Genomic DNA, 14,196 nt, shown 5'->3' on the forward strand with positions numbered 1-14,196 from the left:
CTTGACGACAAATAAATCAGTTGATAGTAGCGTTCTTTTGTGTCTTGTCCTCCCCTGTGGTTGTTTTTTGCGCTGTCTTCCCACCAAGTATGAATTACCAACTCGCCCAGCACCATGTTTTACTGGAGAATTCCAAGTTTGAATCAGAGCGGCGGGAAAAACTTTTTCAACTTCGAATCCAAATTTCTTACAAATAAATGCATCTTTCGCTGCCGGCCAAGTGGCAACAAAGCCATGAAATGCCGAAGTATCGGATTTTGCTATAAACAAAATATTAATAGTGCTCTCCTCAGTGTCCCTTTAACGAGAATCCCGTGGCGCTCGCACCAAAGGAGAGCAGAACTGGTAAAGACAAAGGGAGTCCTAACCTCGAAAGAGGGTCTTCCAAATACTGTTTTCTCTGAAATGCGAACCGCCGGCAAGAGAGGAGATGATGGTCAATTGTTCCGACTTCTCCGCATGTGTTACAAAGGTTACTCGTAGCGAACCCGCATCTGCATAAGTACAAGTTGAGGTGGGGGATTCTGCATCGCAGAAGCGTCATGGACACTTCACACCGCCTTATATTACATGATCGAACATTCCATGGGAACTTTAAATGTTGAAAGTCCACGGTATTCAGCAACGGATCACCCAAGCTGGCTGAGATATGTTGGAACCGCTGGAAACGGGAGGTCTCCAACATAATAAGGTGCGGAACGGGATATATTACAGGGGCAGCGAGAGCTGACCTCGCCAATAAATCGGCCACCTCGTTGAAATAGATTCCCAACTGACCAGGTACCCAGACAAAGCGGACCTCCCTTACTGTGCGCGGAACAAAAAACCTAAGGGAACGCATCAATAGAGAGGTGGCGGAAGTTTGGAGAGCGACTAAAACTGAAAGGCAGTCTGCAAGGATAAGTACCTGTGCTACATGCGTCGGAATTTTAAGAAGAGCCATACCGAGAGCCAAAAACTCTGCAAAGAAAACAGAAGTGTAATCCGGGATACGAACGGAATAGCTGAAAGCCAGATCCTGTGAATATATCCCAATTGCCGCCTTCTCACAGCTCCCGGGAGCATCGGTGGAGAGAACAGCATGATGAGGAAAATGCTGTAAGTGCTCAGCCAGAAGACCATTTAGGATACTTGCGGGCATGTGTTTTGCACGAAGTAGAAACTAGATTCAACAAGGGGAAGCTTTGGGCCAGTTGGTCTGACATGTTGGAGAAGAGGAGTAACCGCGAACTTGGACGAGACTGAAGAACGAGAAGAGGAGAGGACGAGCGGTAACTGGCAACTGAAGTAAGACTTGGGCTTGATATATGTGTGAGTGAGCCTTCTGTGGCGTACTTAAGGGAAATAAATAGCGCACAAGAAAAGACGGGACAAGCGAGGAGACACAGACAAGCGCTAACTTTCAACAGACGGTTTATTGCAAAATCGGGAGCATATATACACATGTCCAGGAAGGCAACAAAGAAAAGGATCGAAGATAACATCAACAAGACACACACCCCCTCGACAGCCATCTGCTTATCGTGCCAGATATGCAAGCTCTTTTTTCGACAAATTAACGGAAGGTTCACTGACACAATCATGTGACTGTGACCCTCCATGCCGTCCAATTTTTGAAGATACTGTAATCTTGTACCATCACCGCGACCAACTTACCAGGGAGATTGTTGAAGCGTCGAACATCGTGCGTTTTGGACCGGATTGTGTCAGTGAACCTTCCGTTAATTTGTCGAAAAAAGAGCTTGCATATCTGGCACGATAAGCAGAAGGCTGTCGAGGGGGTGTGTGTCTTGTTGATGTTATCTTCGATCCTTTTCTTTGTTGCCTTTCTGGACATGTGTATATATGCTGCCGATTTTGCAATAAACCGTCTGTTGAAAGTTAGCGCTTGTCTGTGTCTCCTCGCTTGTCTCGTCTTCTCTTGTGCGCTATTTATTTCCCTTAAGTATGTCATACTAACATGCCCAAGCCTCATCTCTTCTTCCGTGGCGCTTTTAGATAAAGAGACCCGGTTTCTCTTAAACTTGTGACGGGCATCTAATTGCAATTTTTTGTTCGTTTCGATTTATTTAATGATCTCGTGTGTTCCACGTGTCACTATCTCAGTTCTCGTAGTGTAACGGTGTTACGTACGCTATGCCCAGAATCAACCTTTGCTGCAACATGTCTTTTTTCCAATAAACTTCAGTTGCCACTTACCGCTCGTCCTGTCCTCTTCTCGTTCTTCAGTCTCGTCCAAGTTCGCGGTTATTCCTCCTATAGAAAGAAATTCAGGGGGCGCTTTGGCTCTCTAAAGTGCTGCAAGGCGAAAGCGTTTCCTGGGCACTGTTTGTTTTTATTTACTTTTTTATTTTTCATATTTTTTTGTTTATTTTTTTGCTCATTTCCTTAATTTTATTTTTTATTTTTATTCCCACACCATTTCTATTTTGTTTTTATTTTTGTTTATATTCTCTGTCAATTCTGGTGTCCCGCAGGGCAGCGTCCTATGCCCTCTTCTTTTCTTAATTTATGTGAATGACTTAACCTCCGTCATACATGAAAGCGTCAGTATTCGATTATTTGCGGATGACTGCTTGCTCTTCAAGGCTGTTAAAAATAGCAATGATCAGGCTGTGCTTAATGAAAGTCTTAATGCTATTTCCAGTTGGTGTGATCGCTGGGATATGAAGCTGAATCCAGATAAAACTGTTTTCATGCGTATCACAAACAAAGAGTCTCCTCTTGCTCACCAGTACACTATCAAGCAGATCCCCATAACTCAAACTGACTGTTTTAAATATTTGGGCGTAACGATTACAGAACATTTGAGCTGGTCCGCTCATGTTGACAATATCTGCTCCTCGGCACGCCGAAAACTCGGCCAGTTAAGACACAGGCTCAAATACTGCCCCTCCCATGTAAAGCTTCTGGCCTACAACACTCTGATCAAATCTAGATTGCAGTACGCATGCGAGGTTTGGGACCCTTTCACTAAAAAAGACATTAGCAAACTTGAACAGATTCAAAGATCAGCAGTTCGCTTCATATATAACCGGTACCGTCGACATGACTCCCCATCTGAATTAATGAGAATCAACAACATCAAACCTTTAGAGTACTGGAGAAAGCTAGCAAGAATTAATTTCCTCTTTAAACTCTACCATTCTCAGTTCCGTCTTGACCCTTCATTGTATATGAAACCTTCAACAACTAGAGTAACAAGGCATTTTCATCCGCCTAAATTATCTGCTTTGTTTGCCCGCACCAATAACTTTAAATATTCTTTCCTCGAACTATAGAAGATTGGAACAACCTACACCCTCATGTGTTTGTATCCGAAAATGTGCTTTCCGCCATTGAACAAGTACTTGACCGTTAAATATTGTCTGTTGTTTGTTGCGACTTGTTTTATTTTCATGCTCTGTATTTACTACATCCCTTCTACTGAATTCTGCTGTTGGCGTCGTCTTCTTCTGGTCGTCGGAGTTCTCTGTATGTTTATCCCACTCCTGCTTGGGCCTTAACAGCCTGCAGTATTGTATAAATAAATAAATAAATATTTTTATTTTTGATTTTCCTTTTCTTGACTTTACTCCTTTATGCTATTTATGAAGCCCATGCATTCACTAGATGCGCCTTTATTCATGCTGGAACCTTGAGCCTTTTAAGCAGTGAGGCCGAAAGGCGGACGAATCTGCCGACGCGTCTGTCGACACTCCTGCCGACGCGTCTGCTAACGACAGTATGAGGCATTAAAGGCTTTCGCCTTAATAGATGGTAAGGAGAGTGACGCCCTCTGTGCACAGCGGCGCGACGGAATTATTCCCCTCATCTCCTGCAGCACTGCTCCAGGCATGGAGGAAGGAAAGCTCACGAGAGGCCCTCGCTATCTGAGCTGCACGACAAAAAATTGTGCCGGAAGTCACGCGCTTTCGCAAGGCATGCTGGGAGTCCGGCTGAGAGAGCAGCCAATAGTAACGCTGGGCGCAGTGGTGTCGTCTGCTGCATTTTCTGCGCTCTGAGACGGCGGCCAAGTAGGGGAGGGAGCAGGGAGGAGCCGGTTCCAAAATTCAGGGGGGCATTTTGTTGACCTAAAGTGCGGTTGACCTAAAGCGCGGTGTTGCTGCTTGTGTCACTGATGCGTTGTTAAGATGTTAGGCTTGAGTGATAGGCGACAGCATCTGGCAACGCTGCCAGGGAGTCCATAGAACGCCATCGCCCGATCGGTTCTACGCCTTGCTCGTCAGTAAATTGGTTTTTGAGGAAAGGAAATGTATCTGTCTCGCATATCTGGGTGGACACCTAAACCTCGCTGTAACGGGAAGGCAGGAAGATGAGAGTGAACGAAGGCACCGTATTTACTAGACGCGCCTTTGTTGATTCCAAACCGTTGAGCTGGCATGGCGGAGTGGTAGCGTGCTCGTCTCATTCCGGAATTGGTCCAGTTCGATTCCCGAACTGGACCAATTTCCTACTCGGTTTTATTAAGCATGAAATGCTTTTAGCTCCCGTTGTCGGCAATGTGGTGACGGCACGCCGAAACCGAGGGCCATCATCCGGACTCTGAAACGAGAACATCCGGGCACCGTACGAGACCTATAGAGATTGTTGTTGTGACTGAGAGAAGGATGAAAAGGAAATTGCACGGGCCTGCTACTGGCTCTAGCCAAGCCACCACCGCTGCCAACGTGCAGATAGAGGAGAGGTAAGAGATCAGAGGAAAGAGAAAAAGGCAAGAAAAGACGCGCGTCGCAGCAACAACTGCGTCCGCCGGAGCGGACGCTGCTGAGAGGATCAGATAAGCGGCCGAAGCCGCGCTCGCTGAAGCAAGAGCAGATCGGCCATCTTTCGACAGCAGCGCCGTCTTGCGTCTGGCCGATTTCTCCGCCATGTTGGCTTGGGCGGCCGCCGCTGCGATACAGGCAGCGAGTACTCGCCGCGCTGTTCAGCCTTATCCGAGTGTTGATTTTTGCATGATTTTGGCCTGCAAAGTGTTGCACTGTATGCACTGAGCAACTGTGAACAAAATGGCCCGTGTTTCGGCGAGCGGCGACGCGGATGTTTCCCTGCAAGTTGTGCCGAAAATCGGCATTGGAGGTGCGTTTCTACGCAAGTGTGCGCAATTTCTTTAACGGCTTTCTGGTATCTATAATGGAGACATTTATTAATGCGAGCACGGAGCTTGCTGAGCGCTTCTATGTTGTAGTTATAATTATAAAATAAAAACCGCTCCCTTCCGAGCTAACAGCAGTGTTGCTGTCAAGCGCTCAAGCGGTCTGATCTGCGTTGCGCCGGTGACACGAACTGATTGAAACTGCGCTCGACCGCGTCTTTCACTACATTTTCCCTCCGCACTGTCCTAAAAAACGGTACTTTCTGTAGTGCTACACGGAGAAGGCAGCGCTGGAGCGCATAAGCGCACAGAATTCTGTTCCGGCTTTTGGCTTTGCATAAATTCCTTGATTACTTCGTACTAACGGTAAAATAACTGGTGAAGCGTGCACATGTAGGGTGGTCCACTCTTAGCGTGGACATGCGAGTGTGTGGCAGCGCTCTTCGGAGCACCAGTGCATCCGTCGGCGGCGTGCGTCGAAGCAAAGTGTCGCAGGAACAGAGGAAACTGGATTTGGAGCTTCGCGTCGTCTGACATTTCGCTAAACTCAGAAAAAGAAGTAGTAGAGAGTCGTGGCCTTTGAACGCGATGTAATTTATACACTTGAAACTGGTGCACCTGCTGTGACAGTTATTGAGGAGCATATCTGCTTGGTCAGTCTCGGGTGCGGCCGCTGATTAATGCCGAAAGAGCGAGAAAGCGCGTCCGTGTGGTCGGGTGGGCACTGCGTGCCTGCTGATTGCACGTCCCTAATAGACACATTTTTTTTAAACAATCGGGACTTTGCATTATGGCGTCAGTTGAAAAAAGAATTTGGTCGAAGCATGAGGTGTCACTATGCAAGGTGGACACGCCAAAGCTGCGGCCTTCAGTTTTTTAAGTCCTGCTGGTTTATCGGATATTTACTGCAAGCAAACAGCTGTGGCATTTGCGCAATGCATCATGGCTTTCAAGTACTGTCAAATAGCTATGTTTACAGTGCCGTTGTCTTTATGTAATCAGTCGCCAGTATCGGCAATTATAACAGAAATGTTTCACGTAACCCGCCGTGCTGCTGCATCATTTACCCAAGTTATTACTTATGTTTTGATTTTGCAAGGGTCACAGACAACACATATCTTAGCGACATCAGCAGTAGGTGCTCGCGTGTAAGGTATGTGTAGCTGAAAAAGCCCGCAACCGCACTGCCGCCGTGGCTCTCTGTGTTCTTCACCCTGCTCCGCTTCAAGCCGCCTTCGCTTAATGTAGTTGTTTGAACAGCAGACGACTGCGCAGTGGTTTCCCGAAGACCTCGTTGCAGCTTTAATCGCACATACACCCAAATCGGGCTAATACAGCTAGGCAACCGCATACAGTAAACACGGAGAACCGCAGAGAACGCACGGACACCGCCTTTCCGAACCAGCCAGAGAGGAGGAAAGCAACATGGCGGTGTTCGGCGCGCTGGGAGCGAGGCTAAAACTGAAAAAGGTCTATAGAGAAGAACTTTAGTTTGGGCTAGTTGGTTCATGATTCAACAGGAAAATGGCGCAAAAGACGTGGACAAAAGAGACAAACACGACAGGACCAGCGCCAACTTACAACTGAATTTTATTTCGCACCAAACCCGCCTTTATGTAGGCCAACACGCCCTAACATCCGTGTAATCACGCACAGGCAGTAGAAAAGATCACAGTAAGATATCTAGCACATGAAGCGCAATAGCGACCACGTAACATACTATCATGGCTAAAAAAACAAAAAAAAACCAACAAAAGTATAGCAAACAACACTAAAATGGTCATGGCCAAGCAACTCTTCAACACCAAAAACGATACACACTCATGAGTGATACCAGATGACCAACAAGAAACGTGGAAAAAGGTGAAGAATGAAGCGTTAAGACCAAAGCAGTGTCAAAGGTAAAAAAAAAAAAGGTTGAAATGGATGAAGAGTGCAAACCTTAAAAATTGGAAACCAAAAACCAGCAGCCACATGAATGATAACCGATGACCAACCAGAAAAAAAGATGGACGCGAAGCTGAGACCAAAGTCGGCGTCAAAGGTATAAAAACGAGAAAAAAATTGGAAACGAACAACCAGCAGCCATATGAATGATAACCGATGACCAACAAGAAACATGAAAAAGGATGAATGCGGAGCTCAGACCAAGGTCAGCGTCAAAGGTGTAAAAAACGAGAACAAAAACCGCGCAAAAAACCGCACATCGTCAAAAAAATCGTCAAAAATTGCAACCAATGCCAAAGGAAAGAGCGTGCACAACAAAACAAAACGAAGAGCCTACAGAAAACTTTCTAGAAAAGTGTACTCCTCGTTGCTAAGCGTAATGGATGGCTTGCTGACGCATCTGCTCCCTTCTTTCCTGATGTAAAAGGCTTCGACCACCTCTCTCTCAAATCTGTCCTTCCCACTCCTCAAAAAAATAGTTTTCTCGAACTCCGGTGGTGGTGGTGAAAAACTTTAATCAAGAGAGCTTGAGGGTTAAAAAAAAAATAAATAACCCTGCTGCATGGTCGGTATCCTTAGTCCGGGACACCGCATGACGAGGCCCCGTCTCGCGCCCGCTTGACCAGAGCCCTTTGGGACTCCAGTGTGGAGCAGTTGAGGAGGGCAGTCTCCCATGCCTCTCGGGTGGGGGTGGGGGAGGGGGGAAGGTGAGGATTCTGAGTACATGCCCACACCATGTGAAAGATATCGCAGATCTCTCCACAGTGCGGGCAGCGCCCATCTGTGTTCGGATCGAAGTGTTTTGCTAGTGCAGGACAGAGAAGGGTTCCTGTCTGCAGGCGCCGCAGAGTTCGCTCCTCCGCCTTACTCAGCCCCTTGGCAGGTGCCGGGTAGAGACGGTGGCTGTCGCAATAATAAATTAGGATTTCGCGGAACCGCAGAAGCGGTTTATGAGCTTCTGAGCCATGAGAGCTAGGATGAGGAGCCCGGTGTGTGAGCGCTCGGGCGGCCGCATCAGCGGCCTCATTGCCTCGTAGACCCTGGTGGCCAGGAGCCCAGATCACTTTTGTGCGAGTTGGATCGGCGAGAGCGCGTCTTAGAATTTGCGAGGCCAGAGGTGATATTTCGCCTGCAAGATAATGTTCACAGGCCCGGCGAGAGTCTGTAATAACCGTTTTCGATTTTGGATCGGCGGCAGCGAGAGCTATTGCGACTTCCTCCGCTCGTGTTGAATTTGGGGCCCGAAAAGATAGCCCATCGACATTCATTCCCCGGTGGACTACGGCAGCCGTGAAGAATCCGGAGGGCGACGGCCCTGTGATGTCCACGTAATAGACGCCCTCTTTATACCCATATTGCCTCTCAAGCGTGCGAACCCGCGCTTGTCGTCTGCCTTCATGTGAAGCCATGTCCATGTTACGCGGGAGCGGAGCGACCAAGAGCATGACCCCTGCAGGCTTTGCAATGATCCACTAGAAAGCTTCCTTCGTTATTCCGCAGATTCCGGCAGTGCTCGCTGGCTCGCTCATTAAAACATCGACCAGTTTGGCCAATGTAGCTGAGCCCGCAACTTAAAGGGGCCCAGAAACACAATCTTAGTTAACTGTTTTGCCTGTTGATTGCATACAGTGAGTTATAATGGTGCTATTAGCGTCGGTAACACCGCGTATATTCCGTTTTTTAATATTTTAATGTCCCCCCAAAAACAACTTCATGGCTCTGATGGTGTCGGGTTTTTAGCAGCGGATATGACATCACCTGGCGCGAGCTTGATGACCGGACAAACAGTAAATATACTGCAAATTGTGTGAATAAATAGAGAAACATTTTGTCACCTGTCTGCGTTTTATATTATATCAACAAAGACAATTTGTTTGTCTTAGATAGAAGCCCTGCAAGGCAAGTAAAATAAAAATACACCACCAGGGGCGATCTGGCATGGAAACAACGCTGCCAGTCTCACAGAGAGCAGGCAACCATGGAGTACAAACTTCCGCGACGTGCTCTGGCTGGCTGTTTTGATTGGTTGCGCCACGTGCCGTCATTGGGAGAGCGAAATAGGAGTGGGAAGCCCCGCCAAAATCGAGTTGAGGGCAGCGTTTTGTTTGCTTGTATTTTTAAATTTCTTCACTGAATAACTCCCGTTCCTGTGCATCGATTCCTGTAATTCTTTTTAAGTCAGCATCTGTGTGACATAAAGAACCCACCTGAAGTATAGCCGGTATTCCCCCAGGCAGTGTTTCGCAGCCCCTTTAAGGGAATCTGGTAAACAACCCGCGTCCTGCACCGTGTGAACTTGTTTTGATGTTTCACAGTACAAGCCGGTTGTTTTTTCCCGTTAGTCATTGCGCAAAGCTTAGAAAGTTTGCAGGGGGCTGAGAATGCGACCTGAACATTATGTCTGCCTGCTACTTTTTTAAGGTTGTGTGAAACCTTGTGGATATACGGTATTACTGCCACACGGTTGCGTGAAACCGGATCTTTGCTTTTAGGACCTTGCTTCAGCTTCTGCAGTATGGCTTCACACACGGAAGTAACCATACAAGAGGGGTATCCTGCTACTTTTAACCGCTGAACTTGAGCACTGAAACTGGACGAGACCATATGGGGGCATGATTTGTTCAAAGACGCTTGCAAGGAGTTCGAAACAATTGCCCGCTTCACAAGCTTCGAATGAGCACCTTTTTCCACGTTTCTTGTTGGTCATCTGGTATCACTCATGAGTGTGTATCGTTTTTGGTGTTGAAGAGTTGCTTGGCCATGACCATTTTAGTGTTGTTTGCTATACTTTTGTTGGTTTTTTTTTGTTTTTTTAGCCATGATAGTATGTTACGTGGTCGCTATTGCGCTTCATGTGCTAGATATCTTACTGTGATCTTTTCTACTGCCTGTGCGTGATTACACGGATGTTAGGGCGTGTTGGCCTACATAAAGGCGGGTTTGGTGCGAAATAAAATTCAGTTGTAAGTTGGCGCTGGTTCTGTCGTGTTTGTCTCTTTTGTCCACGTCTTTTGCGCCATTTTCCTGTTGAATCATGAACCAACTAGCCCAAACTAGAGTTCTTCTTGAGCATATTTCTTCTACACTGGGCCCTTTACTGTCTCGAAGCTCTCGCACCGAACCAGCCATTGTGTGTGTCAACCTCATCGCCGTGTCTACATGCCAGGCCCGAGTCGTTTCCTACTGCTTGAAAAGGAAACTGGTTCCCTTGGAAGTCCACTCTCTCTTTGGTGTTTTGGAGCCATCCTGGGGCCACGTCAGGCGTGTTTGCAGAATACTCAAGTCTGAGTATTGGCGGCAAGTCCGAACGTATCAAGACTGGCTTCGACTCCTTGTTGTACTTGGTAAAGAACCTGTGAAAGAAAACAGGCGCTTTCAGGAGCTCAAGCGGCTGGCAGCGAATTCTACTGAGTTTCTTTGGCAACGCGCGCTTTCGAACCTGCTTCATCGTTCAAAGGAGCCCTGTGTTGAAAGCCCTCAACGGGTGACGGTGCTAGGAGGAGCAGAGCTGCCAGAAGAGGTCGAGCGGGTTTTAGAAAAAGGACCAAAGTTTAGCCTCGCACCTTCTGCACAGCGTCAGGAACTTTTAGGCCTCGTTAGACGGGTGGCTAGCCATGCCGCGGACCAAGAAAAAGACAGGATCATAAGCGACGGTGTTGCCTTCTTGAAGACGAGCGTTAATCGCAGTCTTCCAAAAGAAAAACTGCATCTACAGAAGATATCAAGCATTCTCAAAGACAAGGACCTCGTTGTGCTGCAGGCTGACAAGGAGGGTGGCTTTGCAGTTATGCCGTCCGGTTTATTTCGTGACAAGGCTTTAGCTGCAATACATAAGAACTTCAAGCAGGTACCGTTCAAAGTGCGGAAGCAAAAAACTAAGGCTCTTCAGATCCTAGAAGACATGCACCTAGAGGGCATAAAAAAGCTGGCCCAGGAAGAAAAAGGAAGGTCTCTGGAAGTTTTCTTCACCGTGAAGACCCACAAGCCTGGTTTACCGCTACGCACCATCGTTTCGGAAAGGGGGACGTGGCAACGTCTTGTCAGTAGCTACCTTCAAACCCACCTTGGACGCCTGGTAGGCAAGGACCCGTTTCTTGTGCGCAGTTCGTGCGAGGTGCAAAACCACCTGGAGTCTTTGCCCCCCAAGCACTACACAGGGTTTTCCATCGACATTGAAGAGCTGTTTTATTCCGTTCCCCATCAAGGACTTTTAAAGGCTGTCAGGGAAACCATCCAGTCCACCGGCGAAGTCCCTTTTCAAAATGCAGCAGGAGTAAGCGTTGACAATTTCATTTCTTTGTTAGAATTTTACCTAAGTTCGACTGCTGTTTTGTTTGATGGAAAATTCTTTGTTCAGAAGAAGGGAATCTGCATTGGCTCGTCTGTAGCTCCCGCCCTTTGTGATATTTTTCTCTCCATTGTAGGAGCTGACATCAGATGCCACCTTGTTGATCCGCACGTAGTCTCTGTACATAGGTATGTTGACGATTTCTTAGTTATCCTTAAAGACACTTCTGAGCATGAGCTAGACGCTGCGGTCGCAAGGACTATGTCCGTGTTTTCAGAACACAGCCAAGGCCTCAGTTTTACTAAGGAGGTCCCGACAAATGGCGAACTCCAGTTCTTGGACCTTAGGGTACGGTTTTGCAAAGATGGCTTGTGTTGGATGTACAATCCGCGTTCAAAGAAAGGTTTGCTCCCCTTTGACAGTGCTCATTCGAAGCTTGTGAAGCGGGCAATTGTTTCGAACTCCTTGCAAGCGTCTTTGAACAAATCATGCCCCCATATGGTCTCGTCCAGTTTCAGTGCTCAAGTTCAGCGGTTAAAAGTAGCAGGATACCCCTCTTGTATGGTTACTTCCGTGTGTGAAGCCATACTGCAGAAGCTGAAGCAAGGTCCTAAAAGCAAAGATCCGGTTTCACGCAACCGTGTGGCAGTAATACCGTATATCCACAAGGTTTCACACAACCTTAAAAAAGTAGCAGGCAGACATAATGTTCAGGTCGCATTCTCAGCCCCCTGCAAACTTTCTAAGCTTTGCGCAATGACTAACGGGAAAAAACAACCGGCTTGTACTGTGAAACATCAAAACAAGTTCACACGGTGCAGGACGCGGGTTGTTTACCAGATTCCCTTAAGTTGCGGGCTCAGCTACATTGGCCAAACTGGTCGATGTTTTAATGAGCGAGCCAGCGAGCACTGCCGGAATCTGCGGAATAACGAAGGAAGCTTTCTAGTGGATCATTGCAAAGCCTGCAGGGGTTGCCGTCCGGAGTTCGAGAAAACTATTTTTTTGAGGAGTGGGAAGGACAGATTTGAGAGAGAGGTGGTCGAAGCCTTTTACATCAGGAAAGAAGGGAGCAGATGCGTCAGCAAGCCATCCATTATAATAATAATAATAATAATAATGCCTTTATTTTTCATCACAAGGATGAGGGAGGCAGAGAGAAAAAGCTAGGGGTGTAGCTTGACGAGCTCTCGCCTCCCCAAAAATAGATATAACTTGTACAGGGAAAATATGCAGACAACATAACAGCATACCAGCAAAACTTAAAAAAAGAAAGAAAAAAAAAGAAAAAAAGAAAAACGTGGCAGTAATACTAACGAAATAAAGGAAGCATGAACAGAACCTATTTTCTGACACAACTGTAACACTTTGTAACGCGTAAAAATCAAACGTAAAGGCAAAATTACACAAAAATTACAAATTGCAAAATTGTAATAACATAAATTTAAACACAATTACAGGAATTACAATTTAGAAGTTACAAAATAACAACCACAAAAATTATACAAAATTACAGAAATTACAATTCAAAGTTACACCCGGTTACATATACTTGAAACAAAGTTTTGCAACTCTTTTTTTTTCGAGTGCTCAACAGTCATGTTGTGACTATGGCAGAGGTTGAGATAGTGCGGTAGACTATACCTAAGCATCTGTTTGCCATACCCTGTTCTGTATGCATAAATGTGCCATATTTCGTTGTTTCTTGTTTTGTACGATGCGTGTTTTTTGCATAATGAAGCCAGTGTGGCAATGAAAGGAGTATTGTTTTTATTTTCGGTTTTGTATTTAAAGAGTAAGTAGTATGCATATAAATCATTAATTGGCATTATGTCCCCTTTCTCGAAAAGTGGTTTGGATGGGTGGTCATATGCTACATTATATACTATTCTAAGAATTCTTTTTTGTTGGGTAAGTAATTTTCGGAGGTTTGTGAAAGATGTATTTCCCCATACCAAGTGACAGTAATTAAGATGCGAGCAGAACAATGACTTATACAAAAGCATTTTCACATTTACAGGGAGAATGTTTTTGTGAGCGTAAATTGTTCCTATGACACGGGATAGTTTAGATGCTATGTAATTTATGTGCTCGTCCCAAGTCATTTTCTCATTGAAAAATACACCTAGTATTTTGAAAGAGCTAACAACATCTATTTTAAAATTATCAAGAAATATACCATCATTATTTTGGATGTTCTTGTTCTTGGGGCGGAAAATAATAGCTTTAGTTTTTGAGGTATTAATCTTGAGGGCATTAAATCTTGTCCACTTTTCAAGTTGAGTAAGCGTTGTGTTTGCTTTTGCAATCATAGATGAGGCGCATGACCCGGAAAAAAGCAAGGTGGTGTCGTCTGCATATATTACAATTTTTGTTTCTTTGTCTATTTGTGTTATGTCATTCACATATATATTAAAAAGGAATGGGCCCAAGATGCTGCCTTGGGGCACACCAGATAAGATAGCTTTGACATCTGATCGGTGACCGTTTAATTCTACATACTGCTGTCGATGTCTTAGATAACTGCTCAAAAGTAACAAGGATTTTCCACGGAAACCATATACCTGAAGCTTTTTAAGCAGTAACATGTGGTTAAGATGATCAAAGGCCTTCGAAAAATCTACATATATTCCTAAAGCTAAGCATTTGTCATCGAAAGAGTTTAAAATGAATTCTTTTTGTTCTAACAAAGCGAGTTCCGTTGACAGATTTTTCCGAAATCCAAATTGTGAAGGTGTCATTATATTATGCTTATTACAGAAGTTATTCATCCGGGACAAAATTATTTTTTCAAACCCTTTGGAGAAAACAGGCAATATTGACAATGGCCTATAGTTTGCAAAGTCATTTTTATCTCCCTTTTTGT

Source organism: Amblyomma mixtum, chromosome 5 (assembly GCF_055824585.1).
Source record: "Amblyomma mixtum isolate Tamu chromosome 5, ASM5582458v1, whole genome shotgun sequence".
In the NCBI taxonomy this organism is placed as follows: Eukaryota; Metazoa; Arthropoda; class Arachnida; order Ixodida; family Ixodidae; genus Amblyomma; species Amblyomma mixtum.